Consider the following 13,595-nt stretch of genomic DNA (forward strand, 5'->3'; position numbering starts at 1 on the left):
AATCTTAGACTGCTTCTTGTAGTTCTAATCCTCCCTCCTAACATAAACCTTCTGAGCCTCCCACAGTAACTCATCCAGCCCTCTTGCTTGCCACCCTTCTAAATTTTCCAACTTCTTTCAAATATCTACCCACGAGTTTACCACAAAATGAACTTTCAACAGTGTCTCTCCTTCAGGAGTGTTAGGGTCCACTCCTGAATATAACTGAAAGGCTTTTCTCAGCCTCTCCAACCACTCAGTTAGATCTTCATCTCTCTTTTGTTGTTCCTTGAATACCTTTTGTACATTCTGTCCATGAGGGACAGCCTTCCTTATTCCCTGTATTATTATATTTCACAAATCGCCCATATGGGTACGATGTTTATTCCACTGGGGATTCTATAGGGGCCATTTAATATCTGCTAATGGTCCCTGTTGATGTTCATCATCCCAGATTCTCATGCCCGTTTCCCTAATCATTCTCTTTTCTTCTGCAGAAAACAAAATCCCTAACATGGATTGCATCTCTTCTTATTTGTTTCCCCCCCCCCAAAACTTCCATGCAGTAATGAGCCATTTTTACTTCATCTTTTCCCTTCCTAGAAGGAAAGGCATTCCAATATTTAATCATTAAGCCTAATGGACTATCCTCTGAAATATGGGGAAGTTTTACAGGGATTCACCCACCCATGGGTTCAGCAGGCTTGCTTTTCCTCTGACCCATCTTCTGGAGTGCCTTCTCTCACACACACACTTGCTTCCCTCAATTCGTGGCCCAGTCCATCGCCGGATATGGGAACCGCACTACTATGAGGTCCGCACTTGCGTGGGGAGTCTGAGCTGCTGGCTCCCCTCTCATACATCACACCCGTCACACTCCAGGATCCCCGACCCCCGACCAGGCGGTCCCATTCTCCCAGAACAGGCCTCCTCCAGAGACCAGGTCCTTTGGAAAATACTTACACCATCAGGTATCTTCGCCTGGGGCTTCGTGCACAAAGCTTAAGGGGGTCACTGGCAGTTCTTTGCTTGCTATCAGATTTTAGGTTTGTCGGTCGGAGTCCGGGGAGGAGTGTCCCCGTAAGGCCACTGTTAAAGCAAAGGCAGTGGGGCGCCTCCTTAGGAGACCTCCTCTCTGGGTGTTCCAATCCGAGTCATGGCACCAAATTTGTTATAAATTGAGGCAAATAATTTGATTCAGCCTTTTAAGATCAATTAATAATTTTATTAATTACAGCAAGCGATAGCAAGAAAACAGCGCTGGATGCAGCTGGGGAATCAGTGTTCCGCTAAAAGCTGACAACCTTCCTTCTCTTCAGTCCCTTTTTATCCAGCACAAGTGGGGGTCATGGGTCTCCTTCTGCTGCGGTTATCAGTTCCAGCAACAATGGGTTTCACAAGTGGGGGTCATGGGTCTCCTTCCTCTGGGGTTATCAGTTCCAGCAAGTCCTACAAGATCTTTCACAATCTTTGTTTGCGGTTACCAGCCTTGCCCAAGCCTGCAAATTCCATGCCCCAACCCGCCCCCCCCACCCTTTTATCCTAATTTCATACTTTTGATGAACAAACAAGTCAATGCAGTTTTTCACAGGAATGAAATCAGTTCTGAATATTGCATCTCTGATTCATGAAATGGTCAGAAGTATCTGGTTCCCTTACTGCTGGTACAAACATGGACTGTGAGAGTCAACGTTCACCAATCCCTCATCACTCTGCCCCACTGGCTTGGCAACTTCTTTCCAAGGTTACTGGGGGAAGCAGGGGATGTGGAATGGAAATAATAATATCAGTGGAGAGGTCCTTCAGCCTCTGTATGTGTGGGGGGAGGCTGCCCTTGGCTGGCAGAGCCCTGCAAGAGCTCCTGCTACTGCAGACCCAGTCACAGCTGTACCCAAGGTGTCCGGGGTCATGGTTTTCTGCTCAGCCAGCAAATTCAGCCAGCTGCACCAGCAGGTGAGCAAGCACCCTGCTGAGAGAGGCAGGAGTCAGTGAGGCTTCAGGGGGTGTGATGAATTGGGTCACTTCTTCAAACTCTATTCTGAAAATGCGGTTTTTGATGTGGCATTTATTCATGCAAACCCATGGATTTCATTAAGTAGATTTTTTAGCTAAATGAAGAGTTGAGCATAGTTTTCAGCCTCTGCCATCTGTAAACTACTGAAGTAGACTAAATATGAAAGTGACAGTTTTGCCTGTAGGTAAAAAAAAACTGGAAAATCAGTGCAGATGTCCTAATTAGCCCTTTTGTGACTATTCCTCCATGAAATTAAGAGAGTTCCCTGACAAACACTACCTGAGCAGCGGAATTGTTCTCCTGAAAGATGTCAGAGGAGTATGGTTTATTGTTGCCAACAATAGTAGTTAGAAATCCAAGGCTTATGAAGACAACTCCAGGAATAATTTTTCTACCTGGAAGTAAAATATGCATCTTTTTAAAACAAATAAACAAACCAACCAACAAACTGTGATTAAATTATTTATTTAATTATTAATTAACTTAACTGTTCAAATTACAATTAATTTTTGCTGCACCTGTGGTTAAGGATCCAGATTATGCAGAGATTACCAGTAAAGGTGACCCCTCTTTATTAAGGTAGTCACTACAGTAGAAAAAATGATTAAGATTTTCCCCCTACTAAGATAGGTTGGCTGCACCTGAAGTTTTTCTGATTTTTTTAATGTATGTATGTAAGTTATACACATACGCCCTTCCTTGATTTCTATTAACATCTAAGATTCACATTGAAGGCAGAACTATTTTTTTATTATAGTGTGTGCTGAACATCCCACTCCTTACTGCCCCCCCGCAAAAAAAAATTACATGTTTATTTGGCACAAATTGTTCCAGGAAAAACTGAATACTTCTGTAGTTTTGTTTTGGCCCAGGAAAGCACAGAAGAACAGTGAAGAGATGGTCTTCCTTACATTTATTATAAGGCCTTGAGTATTCCTGGCATGGCATTGGCTCAGCACCGAGGAGACCAGCACACCACCAAGGATGCTCATGATCAGCAGCACTTCTCTGAAGGCTGTGTCACCTTGCAGTGCTCATGGCATTTTTTATGAGACTCAGTACTGAAAGACTACCTGAAGCTAACAATAAGTTTGGAGGTGCAGGTGTCCACACCAATTGTCATTATCAGTTTTATTGTGCTAAGCAGAATGGAGGTTTGATGTTAACTGAATGGATATGCAAGATCCTGCACCTGGATCAGGGCAATGCGAGGCACAAATACAGGCAGGGCAGAGGATGGTGGAGAGCAGCCCAGAGAAGAAGGACTTGGGGTGCTGGGAGATGAGAAGCTCAAGATGAGCTGGCGATGAGCTCAAACAGCCCAGAAAGCCAAAAATGTCCTGGAGCAGAAAAAGCAGTGTGGCAGCAGATTGAGGGAAGTGATTCCACACCTGCACTCCGGTGAGACCCTACCTGCAGTGCTGCATCCAGCTGTGGTGTCCCACAAAAGACGAATGTGGATCTGTTGGAACTGGTCCAGAGAAGGCCACAAAGATGATCTGAGACTGGAACCCCTCCACTATGGAGACAGGCTGAGAGAGTTGGAGTTGTTCAGCCTGGAGAAGAGAAGGTTCTGGGGAGATCTTAGAGTCCCTTTCAGTCTGTAAAGGTACTCCAAAGAGTGCTGGAGAGGGACTTTTGACAAGGTCATGGAGTGACAAGACAAGGGGGAATTGCTTCAAACTGACAAGGGGCAGGTTTAGATTAGGTATTGGGAAGAAATTCTTCCCTATGAGGTGACAAGGCCCAGACACAGGTGCCCAGAGAAGCTGTGGCTGCCCCAACCCTGGAAATGTTCAAGGCCAGCATGGATGGGGCTTTGTATGAGCAGGTCTAGTGGGTGACATCCCTGCCCGTGGTAGAGTTATTGGAACTAGATACTCTATAAGAGTCCCTTAAAGAGGGACACTTTCTGTGATTTTGTGATTTTATGTGATGTGATATTCTGGTTACTTTTCCTATTGTTTTTTAATAGCCTGATGTCTGTGAAACTGAAGCAGAAATAAACATTTGAAATGTTTCCTTGTTTTGGTATAGAATATTATTCTTCTATTTAAAAAAGTGCCAATTCTCTAAATGAAACAATAAAAATACTAAATGTGGTTTTGACATTTACCCAAACACTCTCCCCACACCTCCCTACTGCAAAACAGAAACAAGAAGGAACCTAAAATTTCCCTAAGGCTAAAGAAAATAAATCTTGACTTCTTGTCTTTTGAAGTTCAAATGGGACAAAACCAGAGCTGTTCTAAGTTTCCTTCCTGAGATGACAGATAAACAATGAAGCACATGGTGGCTGCCCCTTTTGCAGAGCAGCAGTTCTGCTCTCCCACAGTGGTGACAGGCTGTCTTGTTACCACAGCTGTGACATATTTACCCTCTCCTTACCTGTATAAGGCAGCTTTTTAGAAAGCTCCCCAGGCCTCCCTGTCCCTGGCTTTGCAGAACTCACCCCACCGCTTGGTCTGCTGTTGCCTTCATGGAAGACAACGGAGACCTGGTTGTAAGGAACAGCACGGCAGCCCAGTCTCCCCTGGGCCACTCGGGCTAACGACACACGCAGGACACCAATGTGGTGGACAGTCGAAAACCTGTATTATCTTATCTCATGGGTTTAAATAGTCTTGGGGGACTCTGCTACGTCAGGGGGGGTTGGCAGGGTCTCTAGGGTTAGTCAGGAGTGGAAGACTACTTGGTTAGGTGTGGTTACATTCTTTGGGGTAATGGATGACATGTTGAAGGGTGAGAGGGAGATGGGGGTCTTTCTTTTCGTCACATCCCGAAATCTTCCGTTCGCCTGTCCCTATCTACTACAGTCTGCTAAGTCTCAGATTTGCTTGACAGCTGTGTCTAAAGGGTTTTTGTACCAGCAGGTTCAGCTGCAAACACAGGTTTACAGTCTTTGGCCTTGTGGAATGCACAATAACAAAGGAACAAAGCACCTATGGAGACACTTTAAGGGGTTTTGTCTCTATTCTGGCATTCTTAGTGGGTGGGGGGTGGTGGTATGAGAATCCATTCAGTACATTCAGAAGCTGCCTGCAACTTCATGATTCCAGTTGTCCCACCCTCCAACAGCATTTTACACACTTTTGCAGGCAGATCTGCACCAAAGCCAAACATCTCTGCTCTCCCATCTCTGGAATGCATTAGTTGCCCATCAAAGATGGTGGAGGAAAGGAGGAAGGAATATCATTTGTCACTGTCATACTCCTCCAAGTCCCTTTCTACAAGAGTTGCAGGTGGGAAGAACATCAATTTATTTAGACAGAATTGTTCCAGCTGAAATTAAAAAAAAAAAATAAATGCAACTTCACATTGACAAACTTCTGATGTTTAGTTTTAAACTGCTGGATGACATGCTCTGCAATGTCATCTCTATACCTCAGGAGTGATATAAACATTAATTATGAGTGAATACTGCTAACAGAAATCACTCTCAAGATCTTTCATGTATCACCCATCTCCAAGTTTCCTCACATCCAGAGAAATGGAATAATGGAGAATTGAGTTTCCAAAACAAGCTTCTCTTCCTCCTTGTAAGGTCTTTTCTAGCCCAGCAGTGCACATCTGAGCTGACTGCAGCTGTGTCCCATCCTGCTGAGTGTGGGGCATATGTGATGCTTACTGCTGAGAAGGGATCTTGGCATGGCACCCTGTGCTACCTGGGAATGCACAATAGTCATGGGTTTATTTTTTTTAGGATTAAGGGGAGCTATGTTACATGGCTATGCATATATATGCAAATTAGGCAAGGTTTCTGAGTAAACAAAGGTCTGTCTGCCAGGAGGCAGTGAGTGGTGAATTGTAAATGAGGTATCTTCCAGATCCTGTCTTCCTTCAGATATTCGTCCTTTTCAGAGCTTGATAATCTAGATTCCAATGGAAAACAAAAAAAAAAACCAAACAAACAAAACAAAACAAAACAAAAAAAAACCCAAACAAACAACAAAAACCCCAGAAGTTTTAGGATGAGGAGTATTGTAGCACATGTAAATCAGTGGTTCAGCGGAGCTGCTGCCTCCCCCTTGCCTCGTGCCACTTTCAAATAGGGAGTTGCACATGGACAACTTGTTGACCCTGTGTTCCTGCTCTCTCTGGATGGCTGAGGAGTTGCTTGTGGCCAATCTCTTCCTTCTCAAGTGGCTGTTGGCCCTTGTCCAGCACACTGGTCACAAAGCAGCCACCAGCAGGGAGATCTCAGCAACCCAGCCATCTGTGTGGAGCCAAACCTGCTGATCCCAGCCAGTATGATGAGGCCTCCTATTGAAAGCCATATGGAGTTGATGGAAAAGATGTCTCCACACAAACCCCCTGCAGTCTTTCTGTCCCACCAGAATCTGGGTGCTCAGCAGTCCCTGGCAGCCTCTTCTCTCCAGTGAGTGCTGCTGGGAAAGAAGAAGCTGCTGGAAGAGCATCTCCACACCTACAGTCTTCTGTGTAGGGGACTGCTTCACAAATTTTCAGGCTTTTGGGCTGAGAACAAGGTTTTGATGTGAGCAGGTGAAGATGCTGGAATCTGTCCTTAAGAGCAGAGGACTTGATCAGAGCTGGCAACTCTTTTAAGAGACTATTCTTGAAGCAGAAGACCTTTCCAAGCTAACATGTAAAGAACCAAGCAAGATGGATAACCACAGATAAGCAAGGATCTTCTCCTGAAACTGAGGAGTAAGAGGAAGACACTGCCAGTGGGAGCAGGAACTGGTGACCTGGGGAGGGTACAGGGATACTGTTTGGATATGTAAGGATGGGCTCAGGAAAGACAAGGTAAAAATGAAACAGGGCTTGGAAAGGGGTGTGAAGCATGACAAAAAGGGATTCATAAGGATATCAGCTGGGAAAAACAGCCAAGGACAGTGTACCCCCGATAAATGAGAAGAGAGAACTGGCAACAGCAGATAGAGAGAAGGCTGAGGTTCTCAGTGAGTTCTTTGCCTCCCACTTCACCGGCTATCAGGTTTCCTGTGTCTCTTGATACCCTAAGGCTGCAGGTGGGAGTTGGTGAAGTGAAATCACCCCCATTGCCAGCCAAAAGCAGGTTCAAGACCACCTGATTGAAATGAATGGCCATAAGCCTATGGGACCTGGTGAGATCCATCCCAGTGCTGATTATGATATTGTTGCCAGGACACTTTTGTGATGTTTGTAAAGTCACAGCAGCCAGGCAAAGTCCCCAGTGACTGTGATAATGAAAGCATCATTTCTATTTTTAAAAAGGGAATAAAGGGACTACTGACCAATCTGGTGGCCTTCTGTCATGTAGTGACTGCAAGGACTGACAAGGGAAGACTGACTAGTGTCATCTCCCTAAACTTCTGTAAGGCCTTTAACACAGTCCCACATGGCATCCTCATGTCCAGATTAGGGAGATATGCAACTGGTGGGCATGGGTGGACTGCTTGATGGATAAGGAATTGGCTGAGTGGATGCAGACAGAGTTGTGGTCCATGGCCCAGTGTCCAGGTGGAGGCTGATAACAAGTTGCACTCCTCAAGGTTGTGTCTTGGAGCCAGTGCACTTTAGTGCTTTTGTTGTTTTGACATAGACAGTGGGATTTAGTGGACCCTCAGCACTTTTGCAGATGACACCAAACAGGTTGGTACAGTTGGCACAACAGAAGGATGGGACCCACCCAGAGGCACCTGTTCAAACTTGATTACTGGGCCCATGACAACCTCATGAGGTTCAACAAGGCCAGCTGCTGGTGCTGCACCTGCGCCAGGGCAAACCCAGGTGTGAGCACAGACGTGGGGAAGAAATCCTTGGAAGAAGCCCTGTGGAGAATGATGGATGCTGATAGATGCTGGTGGATGAAAAGCTGAACATGAATAACTCATTTACAAAGACACATTTATTTATGTGCTTTCTTAGGAAGTTACATATCATACCACATAGAGAATTATGATGCAGCAAAGGCTTAAGCAGCCAAACACCTCTGAGAGAGGCTGCCCCTCTGAAGTAAGTAATATGAGGGTGCAGGATAATTCAAGAGGCTACAAAGCTAAAATTAAGTTAATTTCTCAAAGCAGTAAGGATAACATTCAAATCCATGAAGAATATTCAGTTCTCACAACACACTTTTCATCCTCTTTTGCTGAAACCTAGAAAATAGCAGTGAAATCATAACAGAAAGGAAAATAAGAAATTAGGAAAATAAATTTAAAAGGGAACAGCTGATTGAAAGACTAACTCTGAAATGGCTCTGTGAAGTTTAGTAAATTGAAGGGCTTTCTTAATTTTTTTTAACTATGAAACGATCATCCAATGGCAGATGTTTAACACCTGTATAATGAAAGTTAATTAACCATGTACTATGTCTTTTGATTCTGGAAAAGTGCAGTTGTACAAAAATTAAGATTATGATTCATTGAGACCTACAACTTTGGTAAGTGAATAACTGTTTTTAATGCATAGAGGCTATGGCAGATATTTGTAAATCTATGTATAGTCTTTGTTCTTTACTTTTCTCTTTAGTTTTCTCTTCTTAAAATGGATATTTACTCATGTGTTTTGCTGACATTATTAGATAATTTTCATTTACCATAGCTAATGAACATTATCTGCAATGTTTTTAGTAAGAAAAAGTGGAAACATGATTTTAGTAAGAAAAACTAGAAACTTATACATTATTGAAAAAGCATGTAGGCAGACAAAGGGCTGAGCTTCTGCAGGAGCACATTAAAGCAGTTTGAGCACTTCTCCCTGTAAAATTATTGTGCTGGGTCACTCAGTCTTAAGTGCTTCTCCAGGGGATTAAAATAGCTCAGAACTTTCAAAAAATGCTGAGTGAATGCCATCCCTTCCTTGGCCCCAAATAACAGCAGCATCTCTGGCCAGGGTGGTACTTCTCTAAGTGCCTTTTTGGAGAGGACACTCAGGCAGCAGAGATTTGTTGAAGGGGTTTGATCAGAATGTCTGGCCAGGCAGCCCCAGAAGGGATCCTTCCCTGCTCTCTAGTGAGGATCATGTGCCACTTCCCCATTCTTTGTGGTGTTTGCTCCATGCCCACCTCTCCCTGCAGCTCAGCCTCAGCTCAAGTCCAAGTCAAGGCATGGGGAGGGGTAGCAGGGCAAGCTGGGGTCAGGTGATGCTCCTCTGCATGACATAATGGTGTATGTCTGCCTTGTGGCAATGGCTTCCCTTTCTAGAATAGCAGAAACAATATATGAACTACTTTTTTTTTTTTTTTGATCCTTTGACCTTTACTGTAATGCAATTTGTAACACTTATTAAATTATGACATAAGAACTGCAAGGTGCAACTCTGCATCTGCTGGGGATTTTCACCAGTGTGAGAGGGGTTTCTTCTGCAGCATGTTGTACTTTCAGCCCTTCACCTCTGAAGAAGGTTGGGACATTTAGGCACCCCATGAGATGGGTCCCCACCTCATAGCACAGGACCTTGTTTCTTTCACTGCCAAAATCAACAAGATTGTCAAGCAATTCTTGTGTGGGACATCTGCAGCAGCAGACCTGGCTCTTGTTTTCCACATCTCACCCTCACAGGGTTAGCAGCTTTCCACAGCTTATTAGTTGCTTGCACAGCTCTGTTCTGCCACAAAATGGATCTGGTTTTAAATTTAAAAGTGTCATATATTTTTCTTTCTCTTTCTCCTCTTATAGATAATTTCCCACTCCCTTCATATTTCTGTTTCAATGTTGTACTGATGCTTATTCCTTGGTACTAAAATTAAGAGCCAGACATGGTTAAGGGATACAGGGTTTTTACTTTGGTATTGAATAAGGATTTTTATGGTGTGACACGCCTCCAAGGTGGAATACTCAGAAATGCACACACAGAGTAGATCTCATATACAACTTTATACACCTTGTAAATTAGCATATCTATCAAAGATGCTCTAATGAGAGACTTGAATGAATAGCATGATATCTCCTTGTCCTGAAGTATTCCCACAATGGCCCTAATCCTAGTTTACAGGATGTATTCTAGAGGGGACCTAGATTTCTCAAGATAGTGTAGGATTTCTGGCCTCCAACTCTGAGTCCTTTAGGATGTTTGGTCTTGTGGCCCAACAGAATACCAGGACTATGCTAAATTATCAGATTTAAAGAATTACAAGTATGCATGCTAAGGGCACTGAGAATAATAAAAACTATATAAAAGAAAAGACAAAAAATTGTAGTGGCATCAGCACTGGTATTACTTGATCTCATTCACTAAGTTTAGAAAAAAAAGTAGTAAAAATATATGTTAATTAATGGACAGGATCAGATAAAATTTTTGAGAGCAGTCATAAGAAACTGGCAAGAAAAAAAATTGTGTCTGGGGTCTGGGTATCATAGGAGGCCACCATATATTCAAAAACTCTTTTAGCAAGCTCTGGGTAATGCCAAAGCAGTGGAAGCAGCTACCACTCCTGGTGAGATGACACAGTCTTTGAGAAAATGAGATCCAGGGATAAACACAGTCTCTTGGGAAGCTGTTGGAGAGGCTCCAGTGAAGTTCAGCATCACTGGCTTCTGGAGGGAGGGTGGTAAGTATGCCAATAAAGGAGGTCATGTGAGCAAAATAATCCTCTTGCACTTTCAAAAAGCTTTGAGAAGCTTTTTGCAAAGCTTATTAAACTTTGTAAAGAAAATAAGTTGCCACAAGATTGGATGAGAGGTTGGTTTTGGAGTTGAAAGCTGGTATAAGAAGAGGAAGTGAGGGACAGGGCTTAGTGGTCACTCTCCAGGAAGGAGGAGATTTATGCAGTCAGGGGATAATTCAGGTCAGAAGGGACCTCTGGAGGCCATCTAACTGAACCTCCTCTCCAAACATGTCTAAAGGGCTAAGGTTATGCAAGGACTTCTTTAGTGAAATTTGAATATGACCAAGGATAGCCTTTCCACAACTTGATGCAAAAGTCTTAGAATTTGAGCTGTTTTTTCTTGATGCCTCCATCTGTGACCTCTACAAAGCAGTGAAACCTGTTGGGCTGGAGAGGTATTGGGCTCTGACTGTAAGTGCCTGTGCCATCCCTGAAACAGACTTGAATGTGCAGGGTGGGGTAGAGCTTGGTGGTCCTCAAGGTCCTTTTTAAATCAAACCATTCTGTGATTTATGTGTGAAATTTTTTTTAAAAAATTGCTTCCAAGTTTGAACAACACTACATGATTTTTCTGGCATAGTTATGCTGAGAAATACTACTGGTCCTGAGCACTGTCCTTCCATTCATTTCCCATACACACACAGAGATGTCTTTTATTAGTGGGGATGTGGCAGATGGCTACAACAGAAAACCTTATTTTTGTTTGCTGGTGCTTTGTCAGAGCAGATCTTGGCTGGCAGATCCTGCAGCAGCCGTGTCTACTCTGGACAAGCACCAGTAAAACCAAGCCTATTGCAGGATTTTTTTTTCCCAGTATTAGGAGAAATAGGTCTATACAGCAAAGTGTATTAGTGTTATTTGGAATTATATTCTATCTTTGAAAAAAAAAAAACTGGAAATTTACCTGTTCTAGAGCAACACATTTTCTCTTGCACCTAAAGCTGACTACACCAGCATCAGCAGCAGCAGCAGGAGCTTTGTGCAGTGTGCAATTCAGCTAATATGCAGGTTTGGCAATGACTTTGACTTCAAGTACATTAAATCTCCTCACTGTCCTGAAAATATAGGCTAGATAATTCTGGATCAATGCAAGTAAGGCTACAGATTCCACTAGGGAAAAATCCTCCTCCTTGACTTGCTTGCACTTTACTCCTTGCACTAGCAAATATCATTTCCCTTTGTCATTAACAACTGTGTATTTGTTTTCAGTGCTTTATCTGAGGTACTCACCAGAAAGCTACAACGAGAATGGTTTGAAAAAAAAATGTTCCAGTGCAAACTACACAGGACCGAATAGGTGATTGTTTCCTGGACCTTGTCAAAGACTCCCTTCTCTGCAGTTTAGTCTTTGTTAGCAACAATGGCAAATGTCTGCTGGATAAAAGGTTTGCTGATCACAGGAGGGGATTCAGCTTTCTGATTGCCAAAGAGAGAACAGTCAAGCAATCCTCTGTAATCCTCTCAGTTAAACAATCTTTTACGGCTTTCCCTTGCATTGCCCGTATAACTTGTAGAATGCATCTAGGGTAGGGGTGCCAAGCAACTTCCCTATTTGTGGTATTTATTATCCTGCCAAGTTTAAATAATTTCCTTTCCTGTTTTGTTTTGTTTGTTTATTTGAAATGCATTGCACAACCCCTGAGCAATGCAAGCAAAAACAGTTTACCTACTTTGACAGCAGAACAGACAGCATTCTCCAATTTTAATGCTTGCTTTTTAAATATTGTTTTCAGGCATCTGATTGCTGGAAAACTGTTACTAAAACAGTTCTGTGTATTTTAGTATGCAAGCTTTAAGTGCTGTTCATCAGCCGAGATGTATCTTGCATCCACAATCTGCACACTTTGCCAAAGCTGATACTTCTGTCAGTCCTAAGTAGTTTCCTGGGTGGTTGAAGGAAGTGAGAGGAAAACAAAAATGTTTTCTGTGACCCTCCATCTCAGTTGGTACTCCTACCCATGTCACCCCTGGGCAGGACTAGGTCTGAAGCAATGAATAAGCTATGTTAATTGGAGTTTGGGTTAATTGGGTCACTCCTCATTAGTACTGCCTTATTTACCAGTTCAGTTTTTCTTGGTATTACATCTATATATGTGTCCACATCTGCACATGTGGGTGTGTTGCATTTATAATATGCATGCATGTATTTTAAACATATGCCTACATGAATCTGTGTATGCATATTTATGTCTGTATATGCATGTTCACATTTATTTATGTATTTAACTATCTATGCATTTAGTTATACCAGGTCAGGCTCATTAGTGATGTGAAGAACTTTTCTTGCAAAGGTTTCCTCATTTTCGATAGGTAGATTGCTACAAGCATAAATTTAAGAATTCCAAGGGATCTTCAGTGACCTTTAAAAAGCACACAAATAGTCATGGTTGAAAAATGTTGAATGCTCTGTTGACTCACAACATCATGTACCCAGGGTTTGGGCACCACTGAGACTTTGGATATGGACAGTGGTACTTCACAGTCAGAGGATCATCTGGGGAAAAAAACAGTGGTTTACTGTGATACTTTTTAAAACTTACCTATGAAATATGCATTCTAACTATTTTCCAGGATGAAATAAAACCACAACTTCAACTTGTCATTTGTCTTTTAGTTTTCTAGAGCAAAGCTAGATTGAAAAGCAGAAGCTAGGATGGGATAAAATGTGCAAAAACAAACAGGTTAGGAAATTATCTGTTGTTTTGTTCTTTGGGTTTTTTTCTTTTTCAGTAGTCCCTGTAGAATTTATAATAAAAGTAAAAGTAATAAATTAGCATTCATTAGCAGATAATAATATTTTTTTATCAAAACAGTCTTGCCATTCAGTACTATACCGATATAAAACTTTGTTAGTGACATCAAATGGCATCTCCTAAATTTGCAAATAGTGGAATAGTACTTTTCTCAAAGTATGGATTGTTGCAAGTAAAGCTCTATTAATTATTCTGTTGATAATAGTATCAAGTCCTGTTTTGAATGAGTTCTTGCCCATGGGATTAACAACAGCATGTGTTCACATAACACAGAGTCTTGTGTACTATCTAGTATGCC

This window comes from Lonchura striata, chromosome Z, assembly GCF_050655825.1.
Source record: "Lonchura striata isolate lonStrDom1 chromosome Z, ASM5065582v1, whole genome shotgun sequence".
NCBI classification, from domain to species: domain Eukaryota; kingdom Metazoa; phylum Chordata; class Aves; order Passeriformes; family Estrildidae; genus Lonchura; species Lonchura striata.